The sequence below is a fragment of the Haliotis asinina genome, chromosome 4 (assembly GCF_037392515.1).
Source record: "Haliotis asinina isolate JCU_RB_2024 chromosome 4, JCU_Hal_asi_v2, whole genome shotgun sequence".
Taxonomy (NCBI): Eukaryota; Metazoa; Mollusca; class Gastropoda; order Lepetellida; family Haliotidae; genus Haliotis; species Haliotis asinina.
In genome coordinates, this window is record NC_090283.1 from 10385652 (window position 1) to 10400089 (window position 14438).

General features: G+C 42.6%; 1 protein-coding gene across 1 annotated transcript in view; it reads left to right on the forward strand.

Annotated features, from left to right (window-relative positions):
• Positions 1-14438, forward strand: part of LOC137281252 (uncharacterized) — a 39265-nt gene that overhangs the window by 17280 nt on the left and 7547 nt on the right. The window lies entirely within an intron of this gene.

The window sequence follows — 14438 nt, forward strand, 5'->3', positions numbered from 1 at the left end:
GTGTTCAGGCAGATTGCGCTCAGTGTTCTCCATACCTGTATGGATTAGCATGGACCGGGGATTGGGTAGACACAAGTGCGTGGTTATAAGTAGGTAGGAACAACCAACTGACTCATCCCAGAAGTGTAGATCACTGATGTTTCTCTCGTCAAGAGGCGATCGCCATTTGTCGTAATCGTCCCTGTGACCGCACCCTGTTTCCTCACCCATTCACTTTAACCTAAACATTGGGAGAGATTACATCCTTAGCTGTGATATGATGCAGTTATGCAGGCTGGTTAAACGAGGTGAGGTTAAAGATCAGAGATAGATGGAGGTTAAATCGTTTGTATAGTGACGGGTGTGTTTCGGGACAATTGATGATGTATAAAATATGTCTGACGCCAGAGGACGTGGAAATTAAAGTTGATATCTCCCAGTGTCAGTGTAATCCCAGGGGTTTGAGCTGTTTCTCGCTCCGCTCAGTATGACAGTCAAACGGGTTAACTGACATGACCAAGCGCGATCATAAAGTACCGCAGGTGCGTGTTCTTCATAAGAACCGATTACATGCCCGGATGAATATGACATCTCATTCACGCCACCTGTCTCGCAATATACCCTGTCAACAATGAACCGGATTTGTTTGTCTGTAGTATAGATCATATCTTGCTACATCTGATATTGATTTACCTGAAGCTTAGAATAGTACATGGATATCATAGGAAAGACATGTACACGTACTGAATGTAGTTAGCAAGAAATAAACACATGAGTGTAGGGTTGCTTGAATATTAAAGATGTATTTCTATAAATCGATGTTTTATATAATAGTAGGATACCGATCTCGTGTGTGTGTGTGTGTGTGTGTGTGTGTGTGTGTGTGTGTGTGTGTGTGTGTGTGTGTGTGTGTTGTTAAGTTTTATAATGGGGTCGTAGTTGGTTGTTTTTTGGGTTTTTTGTTGGTTTTATTTCGCTTGTATGATTGTTTGTCCTTGATGTTTGATTATGACGGGAGTGAAAGTTGATTCCAGAGCGTCCTGCCACCTGAAATGTGCGATCCCCAAACCTGGTACTAGGGACTTTGGTTGGCCTGAAATCTGGTGGTCGGGTCAGATAGATACTTTGGGTTATTTGGACACTTGAAAACAAAAAGGTTCAGTGCATTGGATTCTGTCTGATATGGGAAGCCAGCGTAATGTGAGAATATTTCTGTGATCTGGAGACTAGCAGCAGAATTCTTAACGCGTTGGAGCTTTCCTCCAACGACCTCTTCACCGTTAATGCCGACGACGTCTTCTCCCTGGGTAACGACGTCGTCATCTTTTGTAACGACGTGTTCACGGTCTCTAACTACGTCGCTGGAATATCAGTCATGATCGTGTTTTCACGTCAGTCTGTGGAACATGCCCGTACATATCTCACCATGTATAAGGCCAGTCAGTCATCTGTTGAAGGGCAGGCAGTTGCCCTATCACGTTGTGAAATTCACAGGTTGCCAAGATCTAAATGCCGCTCAAACACTCGGATTAGTATGATTCAGATCAACTGTTCGATACTATTCGTCATTGAAGACATTTATATCATGGCAACAAAGGCCCGCCATTTTGTCACACATTACGAACTAGACGTCATGTGTAATACAATATGTGATCATATAATGCATTCATATTAGTTGATATATCACAAACATACGCGATGAATCAGAGCTAAGATATGTTGAAAAATCTCGCAGCCCATTGAGACCTCTTGCCTGCGCACCTTATTCCCGTTTTAAGCCAACGGTTCACTATCTATACCTACCCCTCACTGTCTGCACTGATCCCGGCAACGCCCCGCCCCCTTACCGTGACCCCCTCCATCTACCCGATTCCCACAGAAATCCCATCCTATCCCACTGATTTCCCTTCCCCCTCGTCGTCTTGACCATACCCTCACCTTCCTCTCCACTATCCATGCTTTCACCCACCGCCACCGCCCTCCCCACTCCCCTTCAATAATGCCGTCACTCCATGCTCCGATTTTGGCACCACCCCTCTACACCAGTCCCAACCGCTAACTACTTATCTCGACCCCTCTCAACCCAACTTCACCATTTCCCACGACGCGCTCAGACTCCAGCCCTCCGACAATCGGACCGTGAAACAGTCATAGGTGTAGCCCTTTATCTTAATCACTAATAAATTTAGTATAATTTATTACCCATAATTCTTCCGTGCACGTGTTCCATGTCTACATGCGGGCGGACATGACAGCCAGATTGTCACATAAACTGTCTCCGATTATTTACCTCACTTGATATTACATGAGAGTTACACAGACTGACACCAGCTCTTGCCCACTTATACCCGGACTGTGAGACGAGCTCGTCAAGTGGATTTCCCGACGATATTACACTTAACGGCTCATATATCGACTGAAGACCTTGGATCTGCTGGATTGTATCGATGATAGATATGCAGTACAAGTGTTGGGTCAAATAGAAAGTGGAAGGCTCTGCACTGGTTTCTCAATAACCGCAGGGTATACATTCACCATGATATTCACCTCTACTCCAATCTTACCCGTTAGCACTTTAAGCAGTCTAAACTCAGTCTCACCTCTCGCAGGCTACACTCATCAATGTCTCAGCTCTGACAGTCTATACTCATCATTGTCTCAGCTCTGACAGTCTACACTCATCAATGTCTCAGCTCTGACAGTCTATACTCATCAATGTCTCAGCTCTGACAGTCTACACTCATCAATGTCTCAGCTCTGAGAGTCTATACTCATCAATGTCTCAGCTCTGACAGTCTATACTCATCAATGTCTCAGCTCTGACAGTCTACACTCATCAATGTCTCAGCTCTGACAGTCTACACTCATCAATGTCTCAGCTCTGACAGTCTATACTCATCAATGTCTCAGCTCTGACAGTCTACACTCATCAATGTCTCAGCTCTGACAGTCTATACTCATCAATGTCTCAGCAATCTGACAGTCTATACTCATCAATGTCCCAGCACTCTGACAGTCTATACTCATCAATGTCTCAGCTCTGACAGTCTATACTCATCATTGTCTCAGCTCTGACAGTCTATACTCATCAGTGTCTCAGCTCTCGCAGTCTACACTCATCAATGTCTCAAAATATTTTGGTTTGGGGACCAGGATACACGACTATAACGCATTTATCACAGCGATACCGTTGGGTGTTCATTGAGGTTTCTTCTTATCGCACTCAGCAATGTTGACGTCAAACCAATGGTTGATATACTGAGCAACGATCCATCTCTTGGAGATACAATTCCTTGCATCAACATAGCAGCCAGGCCTGACTACCCGAACCTTTAGACACACTTGAGATTGCAGGCTGTCAGTTGATGTCGAAATCGTCGTCGCGGTTACTGTTAATATGCTAATTTGCAATTTCTCAAACATAACGTAAGGGTCAAGGTTGAATTACTAGAACCGATAAAGCCATATAGAATATATTACTTGCGTAATTAAATATTTAACATAAATACGCACGAGAAATTTGTGATTTTGGTAGACGAGATCAGATGTAGGCCAACTTCTGATTTTTTCTTTAAAAAGTTTGAAAAGGATATAAATGTATGGGAAAGAAAATTTCATTTTTATAAATCACGTATGCATGATTTTTGGCCATGTTTCAAGTGCGTCGAGATGAAAACATACGGTGTATTGCAACAGTACTCATGTGCTAATGAGAAAGAGGCAAATCAAGATTATAAATGACAATCTAAATCAGGTCAATAAATATTTCTCAAATTAACCGTTGAGCTGAATGTGAAAATGTTTTACGCCACATTTAACGCTCGGTTCTTTCCGGACAGCTAAAGAAATTTCACGAGAACTCTACAACTACAAAAGCAATCCCAAATGCGAATTCCCAAAATGGACTGTCGCTTGACGAATGTTGTTTCAATTTGTAATTCCAGGGTCATTTACAGAGCACGTGTCCCGTTGATGCCAATTCCCATTCAGCACGTGTTGTCGCACAGAGGTTGTATTACCCTGACTAAACATTATCACCAAGGCTGTCTTGACCGATGTGAATGTCACGAGTTTCATGTCTAGACACGCCATAATGCTTCAGTGTGCTGAGATAAAATTACACATTCAATAACATACGTAAATTGATTCATTCAGAAAGGTATCCGTCCTGTTTACACGTGCGTGACAAGGAAGGCTGTTGCACTCCAAATTGCCTGCAGAATTATGTCCCTTACTTGTGAAAGGAACCGCTGATCAAGGATACGAATTCCAGTTTCTTCTTGATGTCGGACAGTCTTTTCGAAAATGCTGAAAATGTGATAGAAAACAGACGCAGTATGTCCTTAGTTGTTTGTTGTTAACGGTGACGGTAAGTTGTTTAACCTAGACGATCCTGTGACTGATGTCATGAGTAAATGCCAAGGTCTGGCACAATGACCCGCAGTTACCGAGTCACACCATTTGATCCCACGTAAATCCCTGCGTCAAACTCTGTTTACTTTACCCCCATTTATACCATCGAACACGGATTATATCTACAAGACATATCCATAAGTCAAAGGTGAAACTGCCAGGATATCAGCTGTCGACTTAAAGGCAATCAAAGCTTACGGGTGTGCTTACTCTGAGCGTGGGACAAACAGACTCAGACCTAGCTTTAGGAAATCCCAGTCCTTCACAGGCGACCCTACTGTCTTTGATCTCACACCCAACAACAGCGGGGTAGATCTTCGTGCCTTCCCTTATAACCTACACAAACACACCCAGTGGGATACGCCCTTCTAGGGATCAGCTACATAGATCGGTGGTTGGGTAGGGCTAGTTCAAGGGGTTAGTAGTAGGTGTGTTGCTGCATGAGCTGGGGTGTGATTGGTGGATGTGGGGGCAGGTGGAGTAGTACGAACGAGGGTGTGAGGACTGATGCTATGGTCGCTCGTCTCATACACGGAACCCATGTGTGGAATCGAACTATGCTTGGGGAGACAGGCGAACGTTTTAAACACTGCACTATCCAGACACTCTGAATGGGACAGTGTGGTGGTTGGACAAGCACTCCCGCGCTGGAATACATGTAAATCTGTCCTGTATTCTAATGACAAAGTTTTAAGCAAACTAATAACTAGTAAGTCCACTCTCCCGTCCCTTCCCCCACCTCTCCACAGACGCACGCACGCACGCACGCACGTACTCACGCACACTTTTTATTGCCTGTGCAGAGATTTCAATGTACGGAATAACGTTGAAAAAACAAGTTCACCCAAGGGTATAAACGTTTGAATGGACTGGAAAATATAGGATTGTAGGTTTCAATGTGACATACCAGTCGGCACTGATAAACTTCCAGACACGAGCGGTCGGTGTGGAGAATAACAGATATTTATATATTATAAGGTTTCATTTGACTAAACATAACCCTTTTAGCATTTACATCGGGTGAGCCAGGAATACCTTAGCATGGAGCTTGTCCCTGTACAAAAGAGCGATCTTAAAATATTAGTAACTGCCTTACTTTAACCTTGGATTGTGATATCCGTACTGCCAAATGGTCACTTCACTGTGCGAAGCACAGAGTTAGAATGCACGCAGGTTCCTGTGGGTACTCCCGGAGAGCTGTGAAAGGCCTGCTTGTTGTAAGAGCTGATTGATGGATCAGGAGCTTAGTCCTCCTGACTTGGTTGATGCATGTGAACGTATTTACATAGGTACGTATAATATGTTCATGATTAGGGCCGAATACAGCTTTTTGAGAAAGAAGGGATGCACACTATTGAGTAAAAGGTGTGTGCACACTTCATTTTCACCCCACTTTTCAATGGTCATTTAACAACGTCATGACAAAAGGGAAGGGATGTGTGTCTGTGTGTGTGTGTCTGTGTGTGTGTCTGTCTGTCTGTGTATGTGTGTCTGTGTCTGTGCGTGTTTGTGTCTGTGTGTGTGCATGGGCTCATGTTCCTCTTTTTAATGCTGCATGTCTGGCACTATATCCACCAACAAAAACGTAGAGTTATCTCCCTTGTGCATTCTGTAACTAGAACCTACTAATTCCACGGGAAACAGAGCGAGAAGCGGGAGAACTGTGATGGTGGCAGTTTCAGATTACGCTTAACGACATCGACAAACGTCACCTGCGAACTGTGAAGTACTGACGATGGCTGAGAGCATTTCATTTCTGGCGGTGATCCTTGTTGCTAAGGTGTGAGCGCGATGTCGCCATGTCGTCATGTAGCCAGTCGATTCCGACTCTGTCACATGCTGTCATGTATTTGAACCAAATATCGGATTATTGATATAGCGGGAGATCACGTAACGATAAGCCGGATCAGCCACCCTTTCAAGGCTGAACAACGCTCAGCTGGGTGGCATGAAGGCCCACGAAAGCCCCTCAGTGGATTGTTTTACTGATATTGAACATATTGAACAGATTCACGTCATGCCATGGAATAGCTTTTCGTGTCTAATGTCACCAGGGTTCCCATACCATATAACGAAGAGAATTTTGATTGTCTTCATTGAATTAAAGAGTTCTCTTCAGTAATTGTCTATTTGTGAAACGCAGTTTGGCTCCCAGCAGACGTTATCGTTCCTCAAGCTTTCAATGTCTGACTGGCTTTCCTTGACCAGATAATATGTGAGTGAGTGGATTTAGTTTTACACCGCTTTCATCAGTATCCCAGCAATATCACGACGAGGGACACTAGAAATGGGCTTCACACATTGGTCTTCAGTGTGACGAAAAGCTTTACCAGTTAGGCTACCCACTGCCCCAGGCATCCAAGAGACAGATATCATGAACCACCATTCAAACGACGAGATTTCACGACAACTCATTACACCAAATCTCCTGGTTTGGCCAACGATCAAAAAGGGTGCCTTTAAGGATACGGTCGGGTTTTCTGGGAGGGTCTGTTCTGTCTGTTGTGAACTGCCTGACAAGTGTGTATCAGTGTTTTGAATTTAATGCGTTCAGGAATATGAGGTGAGTGAGTCAGTACAGTTTTATATGCATCACTCAGCAATATTCCAGCTATATGGCGGCTGTTTGTAAATAATCGAGTCTGGACCAGACAATCCAGTGGTCAACAGCATGAGCTTCGATCTACCCAACTGGGAACAGATAACTTATGTCAACCAGGTCAGCGAGCCTGACCACCCGATCCCGTTAGTCGATTCTTACGACTGAAAACAGTCTGACCACTGATTAACTTAGGTCGCCCGTAAAGCTCCTGGGTGATTGGGACCTACTCTTGTGAAGACAAACTAATAAAATCCAATCAATTAAGCCGGTTGTGAGTGAGTGGAGACTCACGTGTGTGCGTCAATACGCTGCGTCACGTCACATGACGGAGTAGGTCATAAACCAGTCCTACATACTGTCCCATTCGGGCACTGGTGGCTGAAAAGGTAGTCGTGCCAATGAATTGATAGTTAATCTGTTTGAAGTTTACGTATGTTATATTTCGGTGATTGATTACCGGAGTTCTCTGCATGGATGTATCTCTTGACAGGTGAGGATCAGCTGGTCGTGGGTTCAAATACCAGATGGTCCGTATATGATTTCTGGTGCATCAAGCAACAGTTTTCACTAAAGTATAGTAAACTTTCCAGTGGGTGAGTTTAGTTGTATGATGCACTCAGCAATATTCCAAATATACAGCGGCAGTCTGGAAATAATTGAATCTGGACCAGACAATCCAGTGATCCAGTTATGATGTTATGACAATTCAGTTATGTCTGGTTCCCATCCACGGCATGGGAACCAGACATAATACCCACGCAGGAATCGAACCCTAGTGTGACGAGTGAACGCGTTAATCACTCACCTATGCTACCGTTCCGGGCGCAGTAGAAAGTTCCCCTGTTGGAAACAAACTCGCCTACATGTGCTGTGAGCGAACCCAGGAACCACTGCGCTACAATCGCCTGTAACAATGACGAGTGTACAACACACCGTGGGATTGTCCAAACTTGCCAGTATGTGGTCCAGCTTTCGACCTCCACCCTTTACAAGGGATAGGCAAAGATCAAACATATATACATCGCAGGGATGGGTTGGAAAGCATGCAGTCGATCAGTATCTTTACAGAAAAGTTACTTTAAAGTTTATTATATGATTGAACATTTAAATGCAGGTTCTCAGAAAACATGTCACGGCCCACCATTTTATGACGCAGTTTAAATGTGCAGACTGCTGTTTCAGGTGTCTTGTTCTAGATCACAGTGCACTTTATTTTATGAGCTAGTACTACTCATGTTCGTACAAATGTCATGTTAGAGGGAAATGAAAACAGTTTGTAAATGTTTATAGTCAGCGCGCCTGCCCGCCAGCCCGGACAACGGTACCGTTTACATTAATGTTCTCGCATAACTCACTATGACTTTGTATGTGGCCTCTTTTCGTAATAGCTGTTGTTATCGTTGTCTCAAAAAATGTAGTCTGCTTTCGAAATGGAACAAAGAATCGGCGTCTTTAATTATTTGTTTTGTGCTTTCAGGATATAAAATTTTCAGTGCTCAATGTTTAGAGAAATGAGATAGGAATGCCACAGTTTAATACCAATACAGACACGTAACATACTGCTTGGAGTATGTTGAGCTGGGAATAATATGTCACACAAAAAGACGTTATTGAGCAAGCACCTTTCACATCAGACAGTGAAACACTTTTGTATTTATACGGTTCGTGATTGATAACAGTAACATATAAAACGTTAAACTGTTTGTTCAATACACAGTGCATGCCTGAGTCGTCCTTCTGACAACATGAAACATAATTCTTCAAGTACGGACATAGCTGTGTATTATTAAGCTACAAAATGTGAGATCTGAGTACTAAGTACTTGCTGTCAAACACTGAACATTTTGCCTTATAACCGAGAAATCACAAATAATTGAGATATGTATTCTCTTGGTCTTGAAATCTATCCTTTTATTAATATTTACCTGTTTAGCAGATTTTTCATTTAAACCAGTGGCTCTCCTCTTGGCCAGCACACCGACGTTGTCGATTTACCCGGCGATTACATCATCAGCCGTATTACAGATTTTACACCGCACTGTTTGTTTCTAAACACTCCACACAAGTTTCTGCAATGTCGCCTAAGAACCTGCGCTTTTAGGCTTGTTCGTTTCAGAGCGTTCCGTGATGATGTCGATTGTTTTCGCCGCGAATAACGTTTAGCTTTTCATCTGTAACTTTGCACGTGTCATAAATTCAACTCATTTAACAGCCAAATTTCGATCACTAATACACAGTGTGGTTACAAGTGTTATTAATTGTTGGGACGGTAGACGTAGACTTATAACAAAAGGTATTCAAAATCATTGCGTACGGTTAACAGTGAACCTATTTTTCAGCATATGTGTTTAGTAAACAAAATATATGACTTAGTTGAAGATGAATCAATATTTTGCAACATTCAAGCTATGTGACGGTAATCCATTAATGACTGAATGTGAACCAGTGATCGAAACTGAGTGCACCTATCCACAACGTAGGGATTTGAAGATAAAAATCAACAAGTCAGCGAGCGTTACCAGCTGTTTCAAAAAAGTAATCACTATATCTAATCCAAAATTATCTCGTTACTCCTATACGTGTATATGCGTTTATATGTCTACACGGGGTTTTTTTTTTGACACATCGTTAAATGCTTTCGTCATTAACAACGTATGCAAGAAAACCAAATGTTGTTTGTGAGCAGCATTAAGCTGAGTAGAGTCTTGTATTTCCGTTGTCTAATGTAAAAAAATTTAAAAGGCATGTTTGAAAAAATGTGGGAGAAGTTTCATAATTCATGTCCAATCATTTTTAAGTGAATATGATATATAGCCACCGATAAAGTGAGTTCGCATCGTCGGAGTCAGACGTTCACCAATCACAACGGTCGCATCACCCGCGGAAAGTTATTGAGAGATAAGCCCAGCCGTTGATAAGTAATTCCTACAGCTGAGTAAGTAATTTCTACGCATCTCGCCAAGTCGCCGGTCGCGGAAGGAAAATCTCGTAGTTGTGAAACTTATAGGAAAAAAGTATTTCAAGAGAGCAAAAACGTCTGGTTATTTATTGATCATAAAACGACATGGCACCGCCACTGGCGACCGTATCCGCGCAGTCTGTCGTCTCAAGAAACACTTGTAAATTACACCTCGATACAGTTACTCTTGATTTACACAGATGCATAGTTTCGATACGTTCTAATTTATTGGATATTTCGGAAATAGCAGGGTCAGCCAGTGCATGGGTTTTTTTTAGTGCGTTCTTTTTCTTTCTTGTTGGTGTGATTTCGGCTGTTTTCTTGTCTTTTTCAATGTTATACTTTTTCTGTTGATTTCTTTTGGGTTAATTTCTTCTCAAAGAACAGGAACACTGATATTAAGTCTTACATGTTTCAATAAACAGTAAACAAGCGAGGATGACTCGTTTTCGAACACAAGGAGTGCAATATATGCTTGTGTTGTAAATATAGTTTGTGTCCTGGGGTAGGAGGCTAACCCAAAGTTGATCTTGATACTGGTGATGTCGCCGTGATAAAGATTCTATTCATTCTTTCCTGGATTAAGGAGTAGGAGGGCTGGGATCAGCGCATCTTTGAAACATGTATGAGTGATGGTCGTAATATTCAGCAATGTCGTGACGGGGAAGTGAACTCCCTTGTAGGGAATCGAACCCAGGTCTTCAGTGTCACGAGCAGGAGCTTTAAAGTTATCCTACCGCCCCTGGGAAACCTGACGTGTCCGCGGCCTTGCATTATATCAGTGTGGTACGACCCCAATACCTTCACAATCCCAGCCACTACATCAAAGCGGCACCTCTCTGCCTTGGATCTAACTCTGTAATCAGCCAATTAGAATGAGGGCTTCTTAAGTAACTTAACCATTCTGCGGAGCATTCAGACAAACACGTGTAATTTCGGCATCGTGAAAACGAAAATAACTGAGGCAAAAAATACACACAGTCAGTTCTGTGTGCCACAATTAAACGGTTCAAAGCCAGTAAAAGTGTTTCCCAGTCGTGGGAATAAAGAAATGAAGACGAATTATTTAGAACGCAGACGTCTCGGCGGAGTTAGTGAATTTAGTTTTACGCCGCTTTTAGCAATACTGCAGCAATATCACGCGGGGGGACACCAGAAATGTGCTTGGCACATTGTACTCTTATAGGAAATCGAACTAGGGACTTGGGCGAAACGTTTTAACCAAAATTTGTGGAGGGGTAAGTTCCTGTGGGGAAAGTTCCGTACACCGTCGAGACCACAGCCCCAAGTGTCAGTGGAGAATCCTGTAGATCCACGCACCCTCTATACTCACTGTGCCATCACAGGTCCCTCGGGTGTTTGTGCAGGATTCGACAAATATCCACGCAGAGAGAGGCAGGGTGGCTTTCTGTGCATGCTGCGTTGATGCCAAACATGAAACACCAGCCCAGAGTACACAGTTATCGAGGCTGAGAGAGACCGATACGGGTTTCGTTTCACAGAGAAAACAAACACATTCAACGAGATTTGCAGTGATTATGATTGTGACAGATCTTGGATTTGACCTGATGACAGAATAAATCTAAAAGCTCAGGTGACCTCACATCGCTTGGAACTCAGGACACAGCATGGGTCTGGTTTTATCTCAGTGACATTTCGACTGACCAGGGAAATGTCAACGTTGTGTCAACAGATGGTGTCTTCAAAATATCTTTGCAAATTCAAAGAATACCTCCCAAAGTGCTACAACCTGCTGTCGTCTTTCTATTGCAGAAATCACACCAGCATAATTTATCTTGTTCGTAATTGACTAAAGTCTTCCGTTGACAACGTGCTCCGATCGATTGGATCGACCGGTTGTGTTGGGATATTGATATTTAGTCAAGTAAATCACGCTAGCGTGAGTCGGTGGTTGTCAGGGCGTAATCTCCTAACAGCGCCTTGTTTCCGCTGCCTCTTGATCTCACTCGTCGGTGTACACTGTACTTGTTAGCTCCCGACAATGCTTGTCCATTACTGGAGTGCTGGGCTTTAGAAAGGGTCATTGTTTATTTTGAAACTTTGACCACTATTCACCGACTTAGAAATCTAGTTCATAATTAAAGGAAGCTTTCATAACCCTGTTCAAACAATTTCTGAAGTTTCTAACCATTTAATTTTAGCGTATTTGAAAGAAAGAAAAGAATATTTTACATTCTGAATGCCAGTCTTTCACCGTTTATTGCGATAATCTACTGACGTTATAGAGATATTTGTCATCACTTTTATTCTATGTTCATTTCACGGGAAATAATTTGAATTTCCAGTCGCGAATAGCTGCAATATTGCTTGATACAATGTGGCTTAAAGTAATGTTACAACGATATTGTCGGTTGTGATGGAAACAAGACCACGTGATGAAAACAAATGCGGATGTTTTCCAGTCTGTTCTGATACATATCTGACCCATTGGTAACCAGGGCTTCTTTCCGGAAGTGACGTAACAATCTCTCTTCATCTTGCTCACAAGTTAATCTGATAGGACGGCTATTTTCACCGTCATGTAATGTGAATCAAGCTCAAAACCAAATGGGGCAGCTCATCAGTCCACGGTTTGACTCAAATCGTAGTCTGAATATAATCTACAATGATGTATGGGTGCCTGTCTCTAGTCACCCCACAATAGGCTGATATTAGAATCAACTCTGGCATTCACGCTTGCAATTGTTACCTTCTACAGAGAGCAACTAGCATCTACAATAAGTCCATGAACAGACATACATCGCAAAACGTGACAAATTTTGATGCAATACTTTCATATTACATGTTGAGACACGATCAGTTTTCATCATGAGAAATATTGAGAATGCTGCCTGATATCATGGGATGGTGATATATGAGCACTACACTACATGTAAATGCGGATGAAAGAGATGCTTACTCTCCCGCGAACACCTGGTGTCATGAATGATTTGGAATAATCCATATAATTTCAAAGCTATTTCCCCTTCAGACCAAAGTGATTTTTCTCTGAAGATCGGATATTCTTTAACACTTACTTTCTGTATGATCCAAAATAGCAGCAACTGTATTCGTAGTATGGAGACTGTCAGACAACAGCATGTCGAATGCACCCACCTCATTGAATCAGCTGAGTGTCTTTCCTTATATGTAGTGGGCTGCAAACGATTGATAAATGAGAGAAATGTGACACTGCGTATTACCTTCTAAATATCCTTACATCTTGCGCGGAGGTTTCCCAATATATGTGTCTGTCTGTCTGTCCGTCTGTCATCAGTAAAGCTCAGGTATCGTCATGCAGTGTCTGTCTGTCATCAGTAAAGCTCAGCTATCGTCATGCAGTGTCTGTCCGTCTGTCATCAGTAAAACTCGGGTATCGTAATGCAGTGTCTGTCCGTCTGTCTTCAGTAAAACTCAGGTATCGTAATGCAGTGTCTGTTCGTCTGTCATCAGTAAAACTCAGGTCTGTGCAGTGAATGAAAAAAAATGCTGGCTTGCTATAACATGTAGATCTATATTCATCATGTGAAGCTAGCCAGTCAACAAAGGTCTCGCATTCAATGACTTGTTCAGACAGAACCTAGTCCCAAAACAGAAACACGTCCAGAATGAGACTATAGCATGACTGCGCAGGAAACTGACCCCGTGGGTATTGAGCATTAGACTGGTCCCCAGCGACCTAAGTTGGTCGTACGAGGCGACTTAATGTGTCGGGTGGTCAGGCGTGTGCCATGCCTGTCAAGTGACCCCGACGGCACGGATCTGTGCACGCCATGGCGACCACTGTGTGGCCCAGACTCTATTCTGACTGAAATGTCACTCGATAGCAGCTCTGAGAAAACATTGTGTCCTGTCATTAGTTTGTGGACTGCCAAAAGGGCACCACAAGCATGTGCCTTATCATTAATATATACCAGTCGAAATATTTTGAGGATATTCCATTTTGTGAGCATGGCACTAGCCAGTGTCAATGCATATGGGAATAAGTAATACTAGTATACACCCTTACAGATGAAACATTTTCAAAGCCATGGAATAAATTGTTACACGTTCCCTTAACTTCTCTTCATCGTCTGTTTCCTCCTTGGCTTCATCATCTGCATGTTATCAATCTTGTAAATATCCCGTACTTTTTGTAATGCTATATTTACAAATCTATCATATTAATCTCTGAATGAAAAATGTGACAAAGCATACATAACACTGCTTTACTTTGAGAGTTTAGTACATTTGTAAGTACAATAATTACTTACATTATAGATGTCTCTGGCTGTCGAATGTTAATTGTTTTTTTTAGGTGGCCAGTAAAGACCCAGGCTAGAAATGGCCTGCAGCAAGCCCTGCTTGTCGTAAGAGGCGGTTAATGGGCATTGAATGTCAGTCTTGTTTAGTTTCATGGCACATGGCCTCGTATCCCAACTGTGTAGATCGATGCTCATAATGGCAATTACTAGACCAGACTTGACTATTTTCAGACCGCCGTCA